Below are 24863 nucleotides of genomic sequence, written 5' to 3' on the forward strand. Positions count from 1 at the left end.
CAGGCCTGCTTGTACCTTCAGGAAAATGTTTCCTCTTTGCTTATAAATGTACAGCTTAAAAAAAAAAAAAAAACTGGTAAAACTTGGGTAATGCTTTGACAAGACACTTTTCTACCTAGATTGGTAACATGGCCTCATAAACCTGATTCAAGCTGGTGTCACCAGAGGGAACATTCTACATTCATTACTAATTTACTATGCAAACATCACCTAGAATGGCAATTTTAGGCAAAAAACTATAAGCATCCAGATAAAATAATCCTATTTGAGAGGTGCCCCAGTTCCATTTTGCTCCTCATGACCTACCAGTGCATCACTGTTTAAAATTAGGCCTTCAATGGGAACACTATAAACTTACAGAAAAGGTACCTCAATCACTGTTTTTGTGCTTTGATGCTAAACTCAATCTTCCAGCACTTACTCATTTAAGGACTAGAATCAGGGCCACCTAAGGGCAGCATCATGTCCTATTTATATTTGCGAAACAAATAAACTTGGAGCTTGGGACATGGTAGACGAATGAAAAACATTTTAACCTGTCGTTAATACAACAAACCCAGGGGGGACCATACTTGCAGACGCTGCAACACAATGTAGGGTCTAACTATTCCCACCACCACACCCTGAGAATTTGAAGATGGATTCTTCCATCAACAGCCTGAAATAGCTCTGCAGCTGCAGGATGCATCACATTCATTGGGAAGTCTTCCCAGCAAAAGCTTCATCCGCCTTCCACCTGGGCAGGGCAGCCATCTGGGGGATGACGGGTGGAATGTGGGCTTAGAAGAGGCTTCCTAGGTGGCTGATTTGTCATATTTATTGAGAATCAATGGCTTGAACAATTGTACTGCAGGTAGTTCACAGTCAGCCACACACTTCTTGTGGAAAAAGCCCAACCAAGGGGCCACTGCCTGTCTTCCTGAGGATTCTTCAAGCTGGATCCCCTATGAAGTCAAATCTGGCAAATCTCTGAATAGCTTTATAAAACTGGCTCACCCTGTCTTCAAGGGTTGATATAAACTAACAGCCAAAAGTAGAACTCCATCTGTTATAATGCAACTGAAATCAGTGCTGCTCCCCTTTAAGGACCACGTGACAATATGTTCAGTTAAGAAAGTTTCCCCGCAGGAACACTGACGGGCAGAGGGCTGGATCTGCAGCTCACTTGGAACTGAGGACAGTTTTCCCATTCAGTAAGTGACATCCCTCGGCCTAGATCTTCAGCATTTCTTCTCTTCCCTCATCTTTTCTCTCATTTTACTTCTTGGCTCATAGAGTAAATCCCATTCTTCTCTTAATGAGCTTCATTTTTTAATGTCTGTCTGCTGTAACCTACTTCGAATTCCTTCTGAGGTAGGTAGGATCTGAACAGCAAATTAATTTTTCAGGACCCACTTATCATAAAATTATGAATGGAAAATAATAGATGAAAAACACAGACATGATAAATTGAATATATGAAATTATTTATTAAAGTCGGGATGCATGAACAGACTACTTAGCAGAAAGATAATTCAACGGCAACCAATTTACACAATTCGCAGCAATATTACATTTCAGAAAATGCAACTGAGGACATCATATAAATTATAGTGATTTGTTTTTAAAAATCCACTGAATTACCTCTTACCTCTCCAATAACATATCATGAATGCAGCTAAAGAAGTTAGCAGGGAAAGTGTGATCTTCCTTCCCCACTCTCTGCCCATCCATCTTCCAGGAAACCACAGGCTGCTGCTGACCAGACTTGGCATGAGGCTGTGAGGTTGCTGCTTTTCCCCCTACATCATAACCGATTTCAAATGGTGCTAGACAAAAACAGACTCTGAACACCAGGAGAAATCGGTCAGCCTGTGTAAGAGATGGGCCAGTAGTGCTCCTCGGGTCTGCACCTCTGCAGGTGGCAAATCTGATTCCAGCGGAATACTCCAGGGCATCCTCCAGGAGCATGCGGGCAGTGCTGAGGTGACAGTCCTCCAGGTATACAGCCCTCTGCCCTTCCCTGTTACAGTCGACACCCAATACATCATCACCCATCTGAACAGCACAATCACTGCACTCAGAGGCCCTACCAATTCAGTGATGCTAGAGACAGGTGCTAGTGGTGGGCTGTGCCCTGCTCAAGCTACTGCATTTACAGTAAACACAAGCCCCGCCCCCGACTCCTGCTGTGGCCCCGCCCACATCCAACATCTTCTTGAGTGACTTTTGCTTTCCAAATCTTCCCTTGACTTCTTAACAGGCTCAAGCAGCGAAAAGAGTCAGTCCCTTGAGCAGCAGCTCCTCTCCAGTCCATCCTTTGCAGAGCTGCAATTCTTACTCCTAAAACACTGATTTCAAATGGTGCTAGATACAAAGATGGAAAAATCTAAGCCACCATGTGAAACCAGCTTCCAGAAGAAGAGGATCTCACCGAAGAAGGCAGGGAGATGCGATGGGAAGACAGGCCTCCACCCTGAGGAGAAATGTCTTCTACTGTGACATGACAGAATGAATGATCCATTAGAAAGACACTGAGGAGAGGTAGGAAATCTAACAGATAAGAGCAATACGAAACTCATTAACTCTGTTTCATTTCACAACCAGTCACTATAAACTATCACACATGATGAAATAAAACAGCCAAATCCAAAGTATTTAATTTTAAAATATATTAATTTTACATTCATACCACCTTAGCCTTTATATATTTCCCAGCACACAAAGTGTCTCTAGATACATTATCTCCCTCCATCAGGACACAAGCAGCCTATGTGCTTCTGAGGCACCGGCGGCGGGTATACAAAGGTGAGTTTCACCTGTCCAGAGCGATGTTTCCTAAAGAGCAAGGGCTCCTTCTTACCACACTGCATATCAGTATCAAGACATTCAAATCTGACACCTTTAACTGACTTACTGGATTTAACCTCTCACATGACTACCATTGTACTGAATTCACATAATTGAAACTGAGCTTTGATTCTGAAGTTCGCCTGAAAATAAATTTCCAAATCATGTTCCAAATTAGATTTCCTCTTTCGTATCATCTTTTTTTATGGCTATTTGAAGTGAAGAAAATAGGTGTGTTTCCTCTGATGCCATAACCCAGAGAGAGAAGAGACAGCCAAAGCCATGTTTTGGGTTCCCAACCAATTCTTTAGGCCTCAAGACATAAACTTATCTTTTTTCATGGCCCCTGGCAATAAGGTTATATGTTGCTACAACAAAAATAAGGAAATAAAATTTGAATATCAAGAGTTTAATTCTCACAACAGTCAATGACACAGGTATTGCTCCAATTTTTGCAGGCAAATAAATTGATCCTTAATGAGGATAAATAAGTTGTCTGAAGTCACATGATCCATAAACACAGATCCAGAGCTACCTCCCAAGTCCGTGTTCCCACCCCTCTGTCCACTGCTGCCTGCTCCACAGCTTGACTATCATCTCACTGTGTTCCCGAACTTAACTCTGAGCAATTTGGGGGGAGGGAGGAAATATGGAGGCCATATTTCTGCAAGGAAGTGGGAATTATACTGACTATAGAACACATTATACTTGAGTGAAGATGGGGGCATGATTTTGGTTCTGCAAGAGGTCAGGTGGATTTGGGTAGCTACTGCTCTCTCTGGAGCCTTAGGTCCTCCTTCAGCATGACTCCCCCAGCAGTGAGGAAATTGCTGGTAAGGAACCCACTCCAGTAATTCTAACACCAACAGCAGGCTCTGCCGTCCATCATGGGATGCCCCAGGGCCTCATCTGCACGTGGGGGAACTGAGGGGCAGATCTGGGGTTGACATTTGCAACCAACACTGGGTTCGAGTGGACAGTGACAGTGAGGGTTTTAAGGTCAAGAATGTCATGACATTTATTACCAAAGATCCAAATCCTATAAAATGAGAGGGATGGTTGAGATTCACATAGGCTAATTCTCGGCTTAGCTGCTTTTCATTTCAGTGAAACTCCTCCGTAGCACTTTCAGTTAGGAGAACTGACAAACCCCCTCCTAACTGCCCTTGCACAGGTGTCCTGCAGTGATCCTTAAAGCACCTTTCCTCCTGCCACAGGCCCTGACTCTGCTGCCCCCTCCTCCTGGAATCCATCCATCCACTCTCCCTTAGCTACCACCCCCCAGGCACCCTCCCCATCTCAGCTCAGGAAAGCCTCCCCAAACCTCCCCCAAGTCTGGCTCGCTTGCTAGAGGACCAAGTCATTCTCTCCTTCAGAATGTGCCCTTCTCGTTTGGTTGTCAGGGTTACACTGAAGTAATGTCTCTCCTGCTACCCAGGAACTGGATACCTAGCAATTGCAAGGAAGCAAATACCACCGAGGGAACCAGAAGACAGAAGCCAAGACCTACAGTCCCCACTCGTGGATTCTAAAACTCTTAGTTCTCAGGAAGAAGAGATAAGAACCCATTAACAAGGCATTGCTTTAAACAATCTCAAATAAGAGGAGAAAAAAAGTAATCTTAGTACCCAAACCTTTTGCCTTTTCAATCCCAGGAGGTGAAAGGGTCATTCAGGTCACAGACCTCTCAATGGAAGCAGAGTTCTTTCTTCTAAAAGTCAGCTGAGCAATGATTCTTCTCTGAAACAAGCTGGTGGTTCTGTGCTAGCTGGGAGTAGCTGGGTGATTTGATAAGGGCTGGCAGGGGCTCGATCTTCCTGGCAGTGAGCCTGAGGGCCACCTAGATCTAGAAGAAGGCAGCCGATGAAATCACCATCTTCCTAGGGGCTCTGCCATCCAATGAGAGACATGGGATTCTCTTGCTTCGGCCTAATAGGCCAAAGCAAATTGGCCTTGTCGAAGGTCTTAGTGAGATTATCTAGGAAGGAAAATTACTCACCCACCAGGAGTAGGTATATAGCCCTGATGTGACACTGACAGGTTAAAGGTCTAGGGAGCCCCACTCCAGCCCCAGTCTGTTGTCACGCTCACATTCTATCTAGAGGCTTTTCTACCTTCCAGAACATTCTTCTGCCTGGTAAGGGACCCGAGGGCGGAGGAAAGGTCAGCACCCAGGGAAGGAGAACGCCTGCCAGGCATAAAATCTGAGAACAAGAACCGGCCACTTGCCCTGAATGGGCCTCAGTGTCTCCATCTGTCCAGAGGCAGCCTGGGAAGACTGATCACCATACATGCAAATGCTCAGAGGGCTTGGGCAGGACACAGAAAGACAGAGGCAGCAACAACGTGCAGCAGAGATAGTGGCCTGGAGAGGCCACGTTCTGTCTAGAGGCATACAAAATCAGATACATTAAAAAAAAAAAGTGCAGGCCAAACTAAACAGAGCTGAGGGTTAAACACACTTCATGGGCCACTGGCTAAGAACAGTCAAAAGATCACAAAGACAGCTTCTATTTCATTCTATAAATGATGCTGAGTTTTAAAGTCCTAAATATCTTATTTTGAGCCCAGCATGGTGCCCAAAAAATAACATGGGGGGAAAATGGGAAGGAGAGGGAACCTGTTTGTAAAATATATACACACGAACCGGCTGAACCCGGTACCCGCGCTGTGCTACCACAATGTGTTCAAATGCAGAACGTGGGAAGGTTCCTGCCAAGGCAGCAGCTTCTCCCTCCTGACCCAGCGCTGGATGCTGAGTCACAGCTACTTACGTGACTGATGCAAGTTCCAGCCAGAGTGGGGGAGGATGCCGGAAGCTGAGCCCCAAGCGTCCATCTTCTAGCCTCTGGGAATGCTGGTTTCAGGGTTCCAGGCAATGAGGAAGAACTCACTTGGTGAAAGGGGGCCTAGAAGGCCTTTTTGAAAAAAGGGGAACGTCCTGCCCTCAAGACAGTCCCAGACCATTGTTGTGTGGACTGAAAGGGCTGCCCAGCTTCCTGTCAGTCTCAACTCCAACCCAGACCCAGTGTCCTGGACATTTTGTCTTTAGCTGTCAGAGAAGGGCCTGCTGCCAACTAGCTGCGGTTAATGAATCAGAGGAAAGGGTGATAAAATGAAGGATATGTGTGTTGAGGGACCATGGGTGGAGGAACATGGCTGGCTGGCCTGAAGCCCCCAGAAGAAGCGGTCAGCATTCAGGCACCACCTTATGTCCTAGGCCCTAAATCCTAAAGTGGGAACAGCATCCTTTAGAGGTGGTGGGCCCCCTCAAGTGCCGACTCAGGTAACAGGGAGAGAAGTCACAGCCTTCCAAAGCCCCAGTGGACCCAGTATCAGCTCTTTGGGCTTCCCCTGGGTCACAGGTACAGAAGCCCATGTTCCTAGGCAATTGAACTCCTTGAAAGTCAGTTTTTCTATCCTTTCCTCCAAATTACTGACCAAAACCTGGGTCTCAAAAGCTCCCAGACTCTGTACAGGGCAGGGAGGGCCTGGGTCGGGATGGCTGGATGGAGAGGATGCTCCCTATTTGTCCTGCCTCTGGGGTAACACGGGAAATGGGGGCAGCTGGAGACAGTGGGGAGATAGGGGAGGAGGAAGGATGGAGTGAAGGCTGGAGCACGGAGTTCCGGGTTCCCCTGGCAGATGGGAGGATGGGCACAGCCCTGAACTACTTTCAAGGAAGCTATTGCACTCCATGAGAGGAAAAGTGAGCACGCCTATGGTCTATCACACACACACAATGCCCACCACACAGTTCACCGGCCCAAACCAATGTGGTCCAAAGAAAAACCACGAACGCCACTCCCTTGTCATCTACTTGGCTCTGTTAGGACAGACTCGGAAGTGTAACTTCAGCCTCGGGGGAGATCTGACTTTGGAGGTTAGTGCAGAGATGCCCCAGAGCCCAGCTTCCCAACCCCCGGCAGGAAGACCTGGTCACCCCTCCTTCAGCTGCCAAGAAGTAACAGACACAGTGTCCTACCAGGTGCCACGCTTACAGGACCTCATGTCTGCTCACTGGGTCCCAGGAGCTCCTCCAGTGGTCTATGCTCCTCCCTGGGAGGACAGAGCATCTCAGAGTACTGAGCACTTCACCAAGTCAGACGCCCTCCCAGGAGCACATCCTGAAGTGGGCACCAGGAAGCCAGGGCGCATCCACTAACCACTGAATGGCAGTTCTACCCAGTACCTGGGCACACACCTGGCAGAGCACATGGTCCGGGCACACCCTGTGACGTGAGGTGGTTCCACTTCCCTAGCTGGGGGAGGGAGGCTGAGCCGGAACGGAGGTAAGTCCAACTCCAAAGCCATCTGCAAGTCTGTGCTCTCTCCTCTTCCCCTTCAGCTGGCTCAGCTGTGGCTGTACCTACATTGCTATTCCAGCCTCATTCTGTTATCAGGACCTCTGTCTGCCAGTCTCAAGAACAGTGAGTAGCAGGAGGCAGGAGTAGGAGGAGGAGAGAAGAGTGGAGAGGAGGGAGGGAAAGAGGGAGGGAGGAGGGAGGGGAGGTGGAAGAGGAAGTTTCACAGTCTAGTGCATTCCCATCAGATCACAGAGAGGGGAACACATACAATTTCCCCTTTTCAAGTGCATCTTGGCCCCCTTTGCATTTTGGTTCCTTCCCCCCTGGACTCGGGGTGGCAGAGTGAGTGGGCTGAGTAGGGGCAGGCGCCCAGGTACCCAGCCAACTGGGCTCTCGCCCGGCTCCATCTCGGGCCTGGCACACTCCCTCAGGCCGTTACCCGACATGCCCTTCTCCTTGTCAGGGAGGCCTCGCCCTCTTGTTTTCAAAGTTTTATAACAGTATTGTTTGTTGTCCAGCAGATTAAATTCTTTGGAGGCTGGGGCGGGGGGGTGGGAAGCAGGGAGGAGGAAAGAAAAATACAAATAACTTCTATTAGGAGTCAAATGATTAAATGAATTCCTTTTTGAACACAAAGTTCACCTGTATTGGAGAGTGGCCAGTGGCCAGAGTGATGTCCCCTTGCTCTCTGTGCCATCCTCTTTGGCCCTTCTTACCTTGCAGGGTGACATGTGGTCTGAGACTTCCAAGGCTGCTACTCAGGGTTCAAGCTGAAAAAAATAACAGCTAATAAGGTTTGGGGGAGTATGTTGGGCTGTGGGGCCAGCTGGCCCTAGCAAGGACACCTGCATCTCATTTCCTCAGGCATCTGGGTGACTCAGACCAGGACTTTGGGAAGGGCATCTATAGGCAGCTGCCCTTGCCCCAACCCTGAGTTTTGTTTTTTTTTTGCCATGAGTTTGTAGTTTATTTACATGTGAAATCAAAGTCACACATTCACTGATACCAAGACACTGGAAAACTGCCCCAAAGAAGTAACATAACTGCATAGACAAACACAGATGGCTCTCTATATCCGAGGTTCTACATCCCTAGATTCCAACCACAGATCGAAAAAAGTGTGTGTGTATGTGTGTGTGTAATACATATATGTATACATAAAACTGCATTTTTACCATACACATACAAGCTTTTCCCTTGTCATTATTCCCTAAAACAACACAACAACCATTTACACAGCACTGACAATGTATTAGGCATTGTAAGTAATCTAGAGACAATGTGCATAGGTTAAATGCAAACACGATGCCATTTTACAGAAGAGATCTGAGTATGTGCAGGTTTTGGTATCCAATCCCCCACAGACACTTAGGGACGACTGTATTCACAAATGCCTAAGAAATAAAACAGAGTGTGGAATAAGACAGAAAGCAAACAGTCAATATGAAACAAGCATTATTTTAAAGACAGACAGGACACCCCCCCGCCCAACTTTCCCCAGTCCATTAGGCCTCTTTAAAAAAAAAAAAAAAAATCTTCATTTTTATTTCTTTTTACGTGGTGCTGAGGATGGAACCCAGGGCCTCGCACGTGCTAAGCAGCGCTCTACCACTGAGCCACAGCCCAGTCCCAGGCCTCTTTTTTTTTTTTTAATTATTATTTTAATTTGAGAAGGGTCTCTAAGTTACTGAGACTGGCCTCAAATTTGCAATCCTCCTGCCTCAGCCTCTCAAATTGCTGGAATTATAAGTGTGCACCACAACACCTAACTCCTGTCAGGCCTTTTGATGCTAAAACTGTACCTGGCAATAACACAAAAGGATATATAATTTTCCATATTTAAATACAACTCTCATTGAGGCATCACCTGATTTCAGACTTTGGGTTACGGCTAACTAGTATGCAAGTCGGTAGCATCAAAGGCAATGCCTGTGGCTCCTGCACTATGGCCAGCTCTAAGGTACTCCTCTTCCATCTTCTTCTACCTTCATGCTAGTAAACCCTGTCTGGCCCCGCTCCCCCCAACCCCTACAATGCCTATCCAAGGGCTAGGAGCCATCTGCAGGGGTGGGCAGTGACGAAGGGCAGTGATGACAAATACAGAATTAGGGCCGCTCAGGGCTCTTTCCTGGAAGGGATCTGGAGTTCCAGGTTCCATTCCCACGCCGTCTCCTCCACCCTCCAAGCCCCCGCATCCCCGCCCTGGCTTAGGGCTGCCTGGAAACAGAAGGGGAAAGATGGAGAGTGGGGCCAAGGACCCAGCTCTGGATCCTAGTACCTGAACCTTCTTCAGGTTGCTTCAGGGATGGATTTGACCTGTCAAAGACATCCAGTCTCCCCACCTCAGACAGGTTTCATCTTCCCTTGGGAACCCTGGGCAAGGTGAGGCACGGCTCTCCCCACCACCTTCCCTGCGGCAGGTTTGGATGGTCCTTTTTTCTGTCTTCCAGGTGAACAGAAAGAACCAGGTCCAACACAACAAATCTTCACACACAAGGCTACTGAAGACTTCTACCACCAAAACAGCTCCCCTGTGCTTTCTGGACAGCTGTTACCAGACATATGCACGCAGCCCCGTCCAACCTCAATCATTCTAAGGGAGCATTACCAGAAAAAAACTAAACCATTCTGATGAAATTCATTGCAAATAAGGATAAACTCTTCTTCACTCCTTCATATAAGTTCTGGGTCTATTCCAATGAAGGTCACTCAGAGTTCTAAATGGCCAAGAAGTCATTACAGTCCAATTACTCTGCCTCAGCAACCCTGGACAGAATTGGGGGCTAGGCTCAGAACTCAAGGAAACCCAATCCCAGGACTTCTCTAGCCTACCCTCTTCTGCATGGGTAAGACATACTTTCTCAAGTCAATCAAGACACATTCAGAGTTGGAGCCAGTGTGTCTAGTGTCTGACTTTACGTTGTATATTTAGCCAGTGCTTCCAGCAGGTGCTGTACAAACAGGTAACATACACACAACATGCATGCTAGGCAAAGCTCTGGGCATCCCTTACAAATCTGTTGGAAAAAAATTACAAATATTCCACAGCAAGGCCTCATCTCTAAGTGAGCGACAGCAGCAGAAACAGGTCTGTATGCACATGCATGAAATGCTCTACAAAGGTATCAGAATGGTTTCAAGCACCACGTATTCCAGAAGCTTCCACATGTAGAAAACCTCTCCAGGCACACATGATAATTGGCTGACTTCCCAGCTAAGAAGTACAAGCCAGCTCTCCCAAGAGCTCCAAGAAGTTAAAAAAAAATCAGAGAATAGGAGAATATGAACAGTCTGAGATTTCCTTTTACTCTCACACATATAGAGAAGCAAAGGACCTAAGGGATCAAAGTACACTGTCCACTCCTCTACTCCTATCCCCAACCCATTTCCCTGGTCAGATCCCAGGGAAATGACAGCTAGAGTCAGAGGAGGTGGGTGGGAGACTCCAAGTAAGCAGGTACAAGCAGTCAGGTCTTGGCAGGCCTCTGCCTGGCTCAGTTTCATCAATGACAGGCTAGTGCCACCTACCCGCACAGGGTTGCATGAGGACCAAGTGAGCCAGCAAATTTGAAAAGAACCATGTACGAGTGATATGATGGTTACTAATCATTTCCTTCCCCTCCCGCCTGTGTCCTAGCCCAAATCCCTGTCACTATACCATACTAAGGGAGGGAGGGACAAGCTCACAGTAATTGTTAATCCCAGGTAAATGCCTGGTGAAGTGGAAAGCAGACAGTGTCTTGGAGAAATGTAGCTATTTTTATAATTCTGCATCCTGTTCAGTAGATTGCACAACGTGCCCCTCAGCTCCAGGGGTTCTTACCCACAGCGCCTTGGAGACGTGGTTGATGTCTGTCTGGGACTGAGGCTGCCATGCAGCAGCTAAGCCAGAGTCCCAACCACTCCCGGCTGCTGTTCGCTGTGCCTGGGGCCCTGGGCCTGCCTTCATGTGTTTTATTTTAGCTCTTTTTAAGAATGATTCAAGATTTAAAAACCAAAAAGGAACTGGCAGTTCTGAGATCTTCATTTCTTAGTTTTGTTATTACCTTTTCTTCATCTTTGTCTCTTTTTTTTTTAAATTTAGTTTTTAATTGAGGGCCTTAAACAACCACATGAAAAAAAGAAAGCTAAATACCAAGGAAAACCTCTTGACACAGGGGGAGGAGCCTGGAACAGATACCCTCCTGGAGTGCACAGCCCCACACCACCTAGGACTTAGGGACAAACAGGACCCAGCATCTCCCCTGTAGAATGGTCTCTTAAGCCAGCCCTGCTCAGCACAGCAAGCCCCACCAGCAGCTCCCACGTCCCCCTTGTCCCTCTTCTCCCGCAAGCCTCTCAGCAGCAGTCCTGTCTATCCTCTGTCACGGGGGAGGGGGGGGACATGGATGGGACTGCATCAATCACCTTGACTCCATCTCTAGCCCTTCCCTCCTCCTTCTGGAAAGTCCTTCAAACCCGATCTCTACCCACCCACGCTAATTCATGCCAGCAGCGCCTCTTTGCAATGGGGATTCTGACTGCTATCAGGTCTTCAAGATCCCTCTTCCCCCTTCTTTCTTTCATGGTGACTCAGGTCTCCATTTCCTGATCCCGAGTTTCTGACTAAGCAACACCTCTATGAGCATCCAGGAAAGGACCCGTGGTAAAAGAGTTGGAATCTCTGCTTTAACACCCTCACGTAAGGAATCTGAGGGCTCCCCCCTCACCCCCGCCATTGGCTAAAGTGAATGAGTTCTATCAACAAAGCCAGGACGAGAATGCAGGTCTGCTAACTCCTCTGCACCAAGCAGTGTAAACACCATTTCCCCTGACCTGCCTCTTTCCCAAGCTCCCCATCACTCTACCTCATCCCTGGCAACTTCAGACCCCTGGCAACTTCAGATCCCTGGCAACGGATGGCAGCTTCCTTGGTCTGGGTTGGTCAGGCACCAAGGGCCAAGGAGAGGAAGCCCAGAGTTTGACTCACAGTGGGCCCAGCAGCTGCTTCCCCCAAGTGACCAAGGCCTGAGCCCAGGAGCTGCATGCCCTGCACACATGCCCTCCAACCTACTCAGCCTCTCAAGACACAAAGCAAACCCAGGCAATCTAACACAAGGCGACTTCTCCTCTGCCGGCGCCTGTCCCTTGCTGGTCACGATCATCAGCTCCAGGAACCACGCGTCCTGGCAGAGGGGCTGTGCCTCCTGCAGGCACATATTTGACCAGTGACTCGGCAAAGACCTGACCCAAATGTTCCCTGTGCTGCATGGACAAGAGAGGCACGATGACCAGGCTTAGACACAGAAGCCAGCTGGCACAGGAGAGGATGGGAGACAGAAAGCCAGGGATGGCCGTGGCAAATGGAAAAACCTCATTCACTGGTGACGTCTACTCCCACCTGGACTCCTAATTCATTACATGTTCCTGTAAGCTATGGGGGCCTTGGGAGGATGCTTCTATTGGGAAGAAAAGGGATTAGTGTCTCTATCAATCTCAACCTCTGGAGGAAAGTTCAACCGGCATGGCTTCCCAGGAAGCTGAGGTCCTTCCGTCTTTCCATCCCCTCCTATCATCTGGACCCCCTGATTGCGTGTGCTACCCTGTTCCTTCACCCTCACACAATCTCTATATTGTGCATACATTTTTGTAAACTATATATATTTTTAAATTTTTTAACTAATGATCTCTCTCCCCACTAGAATCCATGTTCCCCAAGAATAAAAACTTGGTTTGTTGACTCTGCAACCCAGCACCTAGCACAGCCCCAGCATCTAGGAGAAGCTCCATACACATTTGGTAAGGAACGTATTTGCCTTGCTCAGTCCTGCTGGTCCCTGGGTACCAAAGGCTGTCTGCGTCTTCCTGGCCTCTCCAAAAGGGAACATACAGAGCCACCCCTGGGGAGGGTCCTTGGGTGACTGCCTTTCACTCTGGTTCATATTAATTCTCTGAGGGTCTTAGCTCACAGAAATATTTGACTCTGGAAAACCAGGGTGAGGAGAAATTATAGGTTTTGGAATCAGAAGTGCTGGATTTAAAAACAACCCCACTCACCAAATGTGTGAGCTTGGTTAAGTCACTTAATCACAGTTCCTTTAACTGTAAAAGGGAAATAATGCCTACGTCACATGGTTGTTCTGAAGATGAAATCAGATAAGCAAATGGCCCTTAACAAAGGTCAGATTCCTTTCCCTGGATGGTAGGCAGGAACTGAGAACTCGGATGCATCTCATACCTTCATGCCTCGTGACGGACCCAACCTGGTACCACACCATCCATGGCGCCAGGTGTTCAAGATGGGAACCCTTCATAGGGAACACACATCTGTCCTGGGCCATGGCAGGCATCTCTGGATGAGCACTGGACTTGTCCTCCCACATCTTTCTGGTCCTGCTCTTGTGATACAACCGTGTATAGCCACTGCGCCATGAGGCTGTCTCCATCCCTGCGCTGGCACTCCACCCACCCTACACAAGCTTCACACTGCAGCACCAGGCTCTGCAGAGACCATGAGGCCCTGGGGGTGTTCTCTGGCTCGATCAGCCCATGAACAGCTCCGGTGGAAGGAGCCAGCAGGGAGCCAAACCCAGTCTATACTTTCCTCACAGCCACTGCAAGTCCCAGAAAAGCAAAGCAAAACGAGTGCCTCCCACAGACAGCCGGCTGGTGGAAAAGGGTGGTATCTCTTACATATCTCAGAGGGAAGCCACACATCCAAAAAAAGTGACCAATACAAGGTACAGTTCCTCTCTAAAGCTGTGGCTGCAGCTTCAGGGGCACTCAAGCCAGGGGACAGAGCCAACATATGCATTAAACAATTCACAGCCCTGACAGGACTAGGAGTCAATGGAATAGAGAAGGTGCTGACCAATCAGGGGCCTTGGCAGGGTCCCGCCCGCACAACTCCCAGCCAAGCCACGCCACCTCCGCTCCAGTGCTCTGTTAACCTCTGCTGGATCCCGGATGCAAGGGCCCCTGCCTCCTAGCTCTCAGACCTCAGGGACTCAAAGGTCAAGAAAAAGTGCCTCTCTCTCAAGGGGTGCCACTTGTCCTGCTTGTGTGACTGGCAACACACAACGCCCTCCATCATGGGAGCAGAAGGCAGCCAGGCTGGTAAACAGGAAGCCAAGCATTAGATGAGAGATCGAAATAGGAAAATGAGCTGGGAAGCACCGACCCCAATTCACCAAGACAACAACCGGAGCAAAACCAACCCTGGTTTTCCCAGTCAAGCAAGGGCAGGGCTGTGAGGGGGCAGAGGTCACCCAGAGCCAGGCCTGGGGACACGCTGCGCATGTGCAAGCAGAGTCTCCCAAGCACAGCGAGCAGGTATGTCTGGCCCCAGTCTTACAGCCAACGCTAGTCAGACTCTAAACTACACATCTTGAGGGACTAGCTCACCCGCCTCTCCTCCCTGGCTGCACAGAGCCTCTTCACTTGTGCTCCAGCCCCAACACACCCAGTCATCTCACAACGCTGCTGAACTTGTCAAATTCTTTGAAGGAAGAGACTGAGAGCCCTCGCTTGGGGAAGGTCTCAGGCTGCTCACAGTTAACTCAGAGATTTGTCTCAAGGGGGAGGACAGAAGATGAAGCACTGTGAGGATTCACCAGCCTTCACCAGCCTTCCCTGGAAGGTGGTGGGAGTGGTGCAGAGAGAGGGAGGCACTCACACTCTTAAGACCAAGCAGAGAGAGGTGACAGGGATGGGAGCCCATGGGTGCCTCATAAAATTACGCAGCACCATTCCTTTTATCTTTAGACCCCAGACAAACCTGCTCTTAGATAGCTCTAGCTGGACAAGAACCCTACAGTAAACCCTTCCTGGTGACAGGGAAAGCACCTACAGTCGGCTCTTGGCACTCTCTGTATGTGACCGCCCTCCTGTTCTGCAGGCGGTCATCACTTTCCATCACTATTGCTAGTGCTGTGGCCAGCAACAGCGAGGCAGAGAAAAGGCCTAGAAGAAAAAAGTGATCCATTCAAAGGGAACCCCAAAAGTAAGGGAAGAGCCCTGAAGCCCACTGCTCAGGCTGGTCTACACTCCAGACCAGCCCTGGACTAAGCCCGTCAAGGCTAAGGTCACCCACTCAGATGACAGGGGAAAGCAAGTCCAAGGTCCCTGTAGTTCTAGAGCCAATGAGGGATCAAACCCCAACTCTCACATGGGACGTCAGAGGGCCAAGAGTGGTTTCTGTCCACTTACTATGGAAGCCCTGACTGCTCTGCCACCACCACACCCAGAAATGCTACCCAGCTACCTCCCACAGATCTAGCACCCGGGTCACTTCAGCTGGCTGCCCTTCCCCCAGCCCCTTGCTGGTTACTAACCTCATTCACAGAAAAGGCAGGCGGAGGAAAATAGAAGAGAGCAATTGTTTAAGAGAGTCTGAATGGAGACATCTGAGGATCCCCCCCACTGAATAGGGAAAATGGTCTTCATGGGAAGGGAAGGAGGTCAGGGGAAGGCCCGGGAGCAGTCAACCTGACTTACCTGGAAGGCTGGCATGGGGTTAGATCCTGTTTTCCTTGCTGTTTCTGGTTTCCAAGAGCAGTCTGGTGGTGACTCCCTGACAAGACTGGGATCATGTCACATTGGTCACACTTGTGGCTCGACAGCATCTATGAGAGGAAAGAGGAGACTATCCTACCCACCCTGCCCTAAGTCACCCAGCAAGACATGCTCATTCGCCACGCAGCTACCCCCTGAGTACGGCAGACCCCACTCCCCGTGACTGAGTGGGTATGGGAACGAGAGCAGATAGCAGACACGGCTCCGGGGAAGGGAGGCAAGTGTGGTCTTATATGTCCTAAGAAAATCATAGGAAGGAGGAGGAAGGGGTGGAGGAAGGCAGGAGGTCCAAGAAAAGGAAGAGAGAGGTCAAAAGACATCCTTGGGCAAAGCAAGGCAAACAGGATACCAAGAGGAGAAGCCGGAGGCTGGTCGTTGACGCAGGGCATGCTGCCTTCAGCCACGTCATCCCTCCACCCCAAGCCTCTCCTCCAAGCCCGGCATCCACCAGAGAAGTACCAGCCCCTCCTGGCCCTTATCCCACATTAGCACTCTCATCGGGCATGACCTTTGATTCCATCAGCATCTAAAACAGGGGAAAGGAGAGTAAGCTTGGCAGCCCTGGACCCGAGGCAGATACGCGCGCACACACACCTTCCTGGAATAAAAGGCCCTTGGAGATGGCCCACACTCTCTATGTTCCAGTTCTCCGATAGAAGTGCTCCTCTCCCGCAGGGGAGGGCAGACACGTCTGATAAGAACTGCTTAGCACAATGCTATATATAGTCTAGGTTCCTACCAGCCTGAGATTTGGAGCTAGAACTTGGCAGAGAACCATGCTAGGTGCTGGCAAGGGCCATCCTCCTGCAGCCAGCCAATCAGGAGCCTCACCTCTCAGCCAGGGGCAGTGAGGACACTCAGGGTCCTTCCATGCAGCCCATTAACATTCTGCGCAGAGGACAAAGGCTGTTGGCTCCATTTTAGGGAAAATTGACTTCTCCCAAATGTGAGGGGGATGTGTGGAGGCTGAACAGCACATTCCGGGGTCTCTGCAGGTCTCTAGTAGCACTAGAAAAAATCTGGTCCTCTCTTCTAGAGGACTAAGGGTGGGGGTGCGCAGGAAAAGAATGAAGAAGGTAGAGCAGCTGGCTGGGCTCAATAAACACCTATCCACTTGCAATGTTCAAAGAAATAAAAGAATGTAAAAAAAAAATTACAGCAATACTTACCACAGAGAGCAGGACTGCCAGGCTTCATGTGTGTGTACGTGTGCTCCAAATAAAATGCAAGCGAGCCACCCAGCAGTATGATGCTGTCCTGGGAACACCAGCACCATCCTCAGCTGAGCCAGTCACCAAGAGGTTGTCACCAGCTCACAAGCCAAGCTGCACTCTCCTGAATTCTCTGTGGGAAAGTAGACAAAGGTAGGCAGGCTGACTCAGCTTGCAGGGCCAATCCAGCAATGAACTGTAGAGATCCCAACTAGAGTCCTATCTGGGGTTTGTATGTGGCCCTTAGGACCATGGTCCTCAGCTGTTGGCCACCGTTTCATGACAAAAACAAGACAACAATGGACAAAATGACATGGGTCCGTCATCTTAGAGAAAGGCCAGTACCAGTGGGCATGGCAGAGTCTGACCTAGGAGGCCCTCCCATCACCTGCTTGAGAAAATGGACCTGAAAGGCAACAGAGATCTCTGAAGCACAGAATCCAGGGCCTTATCATGTGCGCAGCTCAGGACACAGAAATATGAGATGCATAAGGTTCCAACTCCCACGTACACACAGTCCTTTTGGGTCAAGATGTGCTCTACTCAGGCACAAGAAGACATGGTGCAAGGGGGCTTGTGGCCACCTTTGCACTCCGGGTGGGGGGATGGCCGGCCCCCAACCGCTGCCCAGCTCTGATGTGAGCTCAGTCATGTTTCCCCGCTCCTGGTGGCTCTCGAGGCTCAGTAGCCACTCGCCTGAGATCTCAAATGAGTCACCCTGGAAGGTCCTCGGGGAGAGAAGGTATTCTGTGACAAATGTCAGCACTAGTATCAGCCATGAGAAAGCATGAGACTGAAAAATGGCATAGGAAAAAGGAAGGAGGGAGCTCCAGGCCAGGATGTCCGTCCCTCAGTCTCAAACCCCAGTTATCTGCTCCTCTGCCCCTAGGCTGGTTGAAGGTGGCAGAGGACAGAAAGGGGATAATGGTCTGGCCAGGATTCAGTGGCCGTGAAGGTGCATCTTGTCTCTTGTTCCCAAGAAGGCATGGCGGGCGAGCGGGCGGGGCGGGGCGGGGCGGGGGGATCACGCGCTTATGGCGCAATGCTGCAGAATCAAGAAAAGCCTAGAACCCTGAGCCGCCATGGCGCGAAAATAAAGAAAAGAAAGGAAGAAAAAAAGAAAAGGTCAGGAACTCAAGGTCTACTATTTCATCTCAGAGGAAATAAGGAAGATGAAGGAAGAAGATAAGCTGTGACATGGGACAATAAGGAAAGATGAGCTGACACAGAGTGCCCGAGCTGCCTTTTGCTGAAGGTGGGAAGGTGGACCCACCATCTTTGCAACGGGCTGCAGAGGCCTCCTAAGGTACCACATCGCCCCTGGGATACCTGCTCCTGGGGTCCAGAGTGCCACAGTTCACTGAGGCTGCCCTGGCCAGCCCCTGCCCCAACAAGGGAACTGCCCTTTATCCACCACAATGACCACCGAGCCCATTACAGACACAGCCTCAGTGAGAAATCCCAAAGGGTTTTCTGGTCCTGAGAAGGTATCCGTCATTTGGGACCAGTGAGAAGAGCTCAAAAAAATGACCCTCATTCCCAGCTCACTGAATAACACCATTAGCTGAATTTCTTTCTCAAGCTCTAAAAATTCAAGGGTCACAGAGCTTGTTGAGTTACCTGGTATCGCCCCCATCCTCATGCCTGGCAGTGGCCTTCTTCTCTCATCAGCCCTCCCTGAAAATGACCCCAGGCTAGGGATCGGCTCCGAGCCCCAATGAGCTGTTTCTGCTGCTTTCATGTTGACAGAACATTCTGGCCACTCAGCTGAGAGCTCCATCTCCCGGCTCCTGATACACTGAGTCATCTTCCAGAGAGGAAAAAAACAACAAAGCAGCCGTCACCAGGGCCCCATTGCCGTCGACAGACGAATCACTGGCTGTCGTCACTCTCTGCTCTGCAGCCCCGGAACTGGTGACGAGGGGCATCAGGGTGCCCAGCTCCCCTCCCACGGGACTCAACAGCGTCAGGAAGCAGGCAGCCACTGCTGAGATTCGGAAAGAAGGGAAACGAACCTGGCATCAAAAGGCTCCCAGGAAGGCTCATTACTTAACCCTCACTCTGCCATCACCAGTCCTCACTGCTCGGTGCCCGCTGCACGCTCTTGCTACAAAAGCCAAGGGGCATTTCCTCTAGGGGCATTTCCTCACCTTGAAGGCTTAGGTTTGTACTGCCAGGTAACCTCCTCTCTGCCCCTGCTTATGACATCACAGAGGGACACAAACTCCCTCCTTCTCCAGTCACCTGCTATGTGCATGTTTTAAGTCCCTGATAAAACCACTGGATGGGACGGGGTCGAGGAGCGACATGTTTATTGCTAGGAGCCTGGCACCGTGCTAGGTATTTCTCTATAACACGCTGTCATAGCTATGCCTTACAGACTGAGAACACTACAACTTGAAAAAAATAATTAAATGACTCGTCTAAAATCACCCAGCTGAGAAGCCAGGATGGAGATGCAAACCTAAGTGTGTCCAGCCCAATGGTTTTGCTCCTGCCTTGACTGCCTGGGGCCCCATCCTTCACTGAAGATGCTATCACCCACCCAGCCTCTGCCTCCTCTTCCAGGAGGAAGGCAGTCAGGACTGGCTTGTCAAACCATCAATTTCGGCTACAGAAAAACCATCATATTGAGTGAACCTGGCCACAAAGGAAAAGGAGGAAGTTAATAAGGAAGGCATGGCACAGCTAAGTGACCCGGATCATGAGCACAAGAAGATCAGCCACCCAAACTCCCACACAGCCTTAGAGACCTACGGCATGCCTTAAATAGCCACCTTTGTGGGATTCACCTCCTAAAAGGGATCTCAGGAATTCAGAGAGGAAAAAAAATGAAGTTGAGGGCTCGTCTGACCACGACCACACCACTTGCCAGCCATGGGCTCTCCTCTCCTTGCAGGGTTATGGTAAAAAATAAATGACATAATTGCCCGAAAAGAACCTAACGTGTTCAATCTGGCAAAAGTGGGTGCCAGGTAGATATCTGTTTTCTTCCTATTTTTCCCAGCCTCCCTCTGAGAGCTCATATCCTAATAGGTGACCTAAGACTTCTCATAAGGAACCAGAGTGCAACAAAGGTACCATAAAGAGGAGCTAGGCGCAAGGGGATTTTGCCGAAGTGGCAGGGGTGGTTATAAGGGCCACTTCTTGAGAGGGTGATCAGGACAGCTCTTCGGAGACAGTGGAGCTGCCACAGGTGGATGTGGTGAGAGGAAGCTGGAAAATAACTAGTGAAAACAGGGAGAGGGGAAAAGCAAGAAAACGTGAGTCACCTGGCTTTATGGGATTCGTAGTCCTCCTTGGGAAATTGAGAGCAGTGAGACTGCATAGGACAGCTAAGGCCAGTTACAGACAGCCCAGAGCATCATGTGAAAGGGAAGGAATTTCACCCTGGGAATGCCGAGAAACCATTTTAAATTTCTGAGCAAGAAAAACAAGATGGCCGCTGCACGCAGAAGGGCCTGGAAAGGAGAGGGACAGGCAGCAGGGAGCCTCACTGGAAGACAGCAGCTGGAACCATGGAACTGGCAGGGGGCATGGAGGGGAAACAGGGAAGGGAAACAGTAGAAAGTCAGAGCCATCTGAATAAATCCTGCAGGCTGCCATGGACCTCACAGCCTGTCCCCATGGAGAGGGTGACGGAGACAGAACCTATTTGGGTAACACAAACCACAGGTCTGACACGTCTGAGATGAGTTGCCGAGTCTCTGCCCCCACTCTTCTCCCAACACTCGGCTCTTCCCCCAAGCTGCTTTTAAGCCTCCAGCTGATGAGGGCATTGGGTTTCCCCAATGCCCATGCTCTGGCAAAACTGAGGCCCCAGGTCGTGGAACCCCCTACCCAGAGGGCTACCACTTGAACCCCCACCCAAGGTTCTGTCTGGGGGTGGGACTGGCCATTTCTGCCCCTGGGGCCATCTTCACTGCGGCAGCCAACACTGTGCCCGCCCCTGCTGAGACTTCACACCCCCCCACCCTGTCATAGCCCCGGTCCCCGCCCACCCTGCGGAATTGGCACAGCGGGACCAGAAAAACCAACGCCACCAGCCACCATGTCAGAGACCAGCAGAGATGCTTCCAAAATGGCAGCCGACCAAAGGCATCCATAACGGAGTCCACCAGGGAGTGGGGAGCCAGTGACAAGAGGAGGGAACTGTCAACCACCTCCCAATAGGCCTCCACACCTCCCCTTATGATCACAATTGACACATCTTCTTCAGAAACTTCCTCCACAAAATCGGAGACAGGGGAAGAAGGGTGCCACCCTCCTCCACCCTCGGGAGGCCCTGGAGGCCATAGGTGATACAGGGCATTCAGAAGGACATTCTGCGGCCATGCCCCAAGATGGGACAGCAAACCATTGCTGTCCTCAAACCTAGCCCCATCCCTAACTGGGTAAGACCTGGCCCTCCCAGGGAATGAAATCTTCCACTGCTCCCCAATCAGACCCTCCTCCCTGGCTCTGTGGGCCCTGGGGAGCGAGGAGGTAGGGTTGCAAGGAAGGGCCGAGAAGGCACACTCTGTGCCCTCCGTTATGTAACAGGGAGGGCGGTGCTCGACGTAGGCCAGAGACCCAGGGCGCATTGCGCTCCCACATGCGCAGTCATGGGTGGGCGCCGCTGCGCATGGCGCAGGGCTTTGGAAGCCCCCTCCCCACAAATGTGAGGCAGTCCACAAGTTCAGGATGAAGAGTCAGGACCCCGTTTTTTTCCAGCCTACCTCCCCCACGAGGCGAATAGCCTGATGCCCCAGTTTTACTCTCTCTCCAGGTTCCCCAGGCTGACGAACCATTCCAACCCAGCACCTTGAAACCTCTCATTGCCCTGTGACTTTGGGGGAAATCCCACAAAATACGCAGTTTCTGAGCAATTTCCTGGGGTCTGTCCCCGTTCTCACCTTTCCAAGCACCAGGTAGCAGCAGCTTCCAAAAGGCAGGTCTTCCCATAGTGGTCTCAGCTCAGGACTGGCTCTTGAGGATCTTTGGACTGCCCCAGACGTCAATGCAAATCTCTTGTCCCCGGGGAGTAGCCCAGAGTCAGCAGGAAGCCCAGGGTGGTGGCAATAGCAGCAGCAGCAGCTCTGCCCTACCTTGCCCAAGCGTTTCCAGGGGAGCCAAGAATTATTTTGCCGCAACACTGAGGTGTGGCTGATTGGAAAATTCCCTTTTCTAACACCAAACTAAAGGACAAATATTTTTTTTTCCAATTTGGTCAACCTTCTGCACATCCATCTCCCCAACCTTCCTCCCTCCAAAAAAGAAAGTTTGGGGAGACCTGAGATATTCTTCCCTATAGTCTATGAAATTTTAAAAGGCACAGGAAGAAGCTTCGACTGGGCAGTCAAAAGCAGGCAGACACACGAGCCTACGCACACCCCTGAAGAGATTTTAGAAAGCTGCTGGGCTTCTCCCCCCTCCCCTTTAAGCAAGTGAAATGCAAATTCAGATTTGATACCCTGCCCTCAGCCAATCATAAAAAGCTTTTCACCTGCCATTGGCCCACCCACCAATCAGAGGAAGTGTCTGGAGTGAGAGCCCTCCCCTGGCCAATGGAAGGCCAGCTCAGTCACTTAGTTAATGATGCAGCAGTACAGGGAAGGCCATCACATGTGAACTGGAAGGGAGCCAATATGGAGACACAGAGAGCGCAAGGTAAACAACTTTCCAACGCCAAAAGGATGACATTTAATCTCTAAATGCTAGCTTCCCTTCTCGGCTCATCCTTGACCCCTCTCAGCTGGCCCCACAGACCCCGGGAGCCTCACTACCTGTCCCCACAGAGCTCCTAGCAAGATGCAACAGTGACTGCGTCACCATTCCCCACTTTTCCCAACTACGCAGTGACAAACCCACCAGCTCTACCCCACTTCTCTAGCCCACACCCCACCCCAGCCACATGTTCCACCCCAGCTTCAGATCCCTGGGGCCCGACATTTCAACCAGGGAACTCCCTGGAAAAACCTGTCCCCCTCGCCTTCCTCTCAGCCCTTCTCCTCCTCCTCACTCCCTACCTTCCACTTAAGATCTTACAGACAGATGGACGCTGACAGCCAAACAACCCGGAAAACCAGTCTGTCTGTCCACCAGAAGAAAACGGGGCAAAGGCTGGGAGGTCAGGTGGGGAGCTGGGGACAGTTCACTCCTCTCTCTCCTACCCTGGTCAGGCTTGGGCAGCTGACACCAAGGGAGAAGAAATTAAAGTGAGAAAAAAAAACCTCCCTCAGAGAAAAAAATAGCAAAAAGCAAGAAAGGAGGTGATAGAGACAGAGCACCCACATACGCAGAGACATCGCCCCTGATCCCAGCAAATACGTACGCCATGGAGTCCTGAAGCCTGTCGGACCACCCATCGTCGCCTGCGCAGACCCAAACCTCCGTCCGGCTGTAAGGTGCCGCAGTCCCGAATGTTCCAGAATCCGGTCCCGTTAAACCTTCTGCCGTCACCCCACAACCTCTTGCTCCCACCCCTGCCCCCCCACCACACCTCCTCCCCGCGGGAACCGCCCGTGCCACCTTGCGTGTCATCTCCTTAGCCTAGGCCACTCAGAGGCCTCTGGCCCCCCGACAGATTTCTGAATGCTTGGCAAGTGAGCTGGCAGAACCTAGTGCCCGGTGTTGCTATGACTTGTTTCTTGATTTCTCTCTCTCTCTGCTGCAGCACGGCTGTTGCTAGCAGACCTATGGACGGAGCTCGCTCGCTCGCTCGCTCACTCTCTCTCTCTCTCTCTCTCTCTGAGCTCTGTGACGCAGATCTAAATTCTCCAGTCTGCTCCTTGTGTTGCAAGAGCAGAACTGCAGCTTTTCCCCTGGAGAGCCGGAGGGCAGTGCCAAGGCTGGTCAAACAAGGCAAAAAAAAAAAAAAAAAAAAAAAGTTGGGCCTACACTCTGCTTCCTTGGCCACACTTTTCAGCCCCTTTCCCCCTTGTACCTCGCTGTTCTGAGACATGGAGGTCCCTGTCCCTGTAAGCTCATTCCCTCCCTGAGGACTTCCCAGCCACAAACCTAGCGTAACTCTTGGAGTGGCAGCCCCCAGCACCCAGACGGGGCTGTCCCATGCTAAAGGTTGCATCATCTCTTCTTAAGGCATATGGGCTTCTCCCAGCCACAGGGGAAAATAGTCCTCACCCTGAGACCACCATCTCATTAAACTTCTTCTGCCCCAGACAAGTCCAGAATTATAGCCACAGCTAATTTTTGTTCTTGTTGTTTTGCTTTTTTGGCCACAAACCAGGACCTTTTTCTCCCTGGAATTTCCTAAGGATAAAAAGCATAATTAAAACATTGTCTGCTTACCCCACAAGTGAGATCCTTCTATCAAGGCAGGAATTTAGAAAACCAAATTGAATAGCAACCTCAAGAATCCAGAATAAAACCAGTCTGGATCTCCATTTTTTTCAGGGCTCAGAACTTTAGGGCCTAAGAAGATACATTCAATTACTCTCCGAAAGGCACGTAGGCCACACAGTCTCAGAGATTCAGGTTGCTGAGTCATTTGTTCCCAAGAAGATCCTTCCGACAACATGAAAAACAGCAAAAGAGAGTGACAGCCAAGCCTGGCCTGAAGGTGCCAATGACTGGGTTCTCCTGTCGGGGATGGGCAGCCAACTAAGATGACCATCTACCAGCCCACCCACCACTCCTTCTACGATGGTAATACCCAGACATCCACACCTGGGAACTCTTACAGGGAGGGTGTTCACACTGATGCTCTGGAGATTGACTGGGGTTGTTTTGGATACTGACAGTTCTCTGCTGCAGTAAGACACATAGTGCCCAATACCTTCCTGCTCCCTAACACTAACACTTCTAAGAACAGCTCAATATACTGAAACCCTGGACCCTATACACACAGACACACATACAGCAAGTCCTGGGTTCCCATACTGCTACATGCAAAGAATGCAGACATGGTAAAGGTTTCCGACAACCAGTTGCATCATGAGCCTAGACCTGATCAGATGGGAAG

At 50.3% G+C, this 24863-nt stretch overlaps 1 long non-coding RNA gene across 5 annotated transcripts; it reads right to left on the bottom strand.

Moving 5' to 3' along the window:
* Positions 1–1445: 1445 nt before the first annotated feature.
* LOC124097697 (uncharacterized) lies at positions 1446–23350 on the bottom strand. Of its 5 annotated transcripts, none has more exons than XR_009227491.1 (5): positions 21796–23350; positions 18521–18887; positions 16859–17033; positions 7853–15739; positions 1446–7674 (listed from the first exon to the last, which is right to left on the bottom strand). It is a non-coding gene; the product is annotated as an uncharacterized LOC124097697 (long non-coding RNA). The 5 variants fall into 5 exon arrangements; XR_006853322.2 differs by lacking the exon at positions 21796–23350 and having other exon boundaries at positions 7853–7906; positions 15612–15739; positions 18521–20838; XR_009227493.1 differs by lacking the exon at positions 21796–23350 and having other exon boundaries at positions 1446–6888; positions 7034–7674; positions 18521–20838.
* Between the last annotated feature and the right edge of the window lie 1513 nt (positions 23351–24863).

Source organism: Marmota monax, unplaced genomic scaffold, assembly GCF_021218885.2.
Source record: "Marmota monax isolate L192 unplaced genomic scaffold, Marmota_monax_Labrador192_F-V1.1 WCK01_AAM20220418_F8-fsc00105, whole genome shotgun sequence".
NCBI lineage: Eukaryota > Metazoa > Chordata > Mammalia > Rodentia > Sciuridae > Marmota > Marmota monax.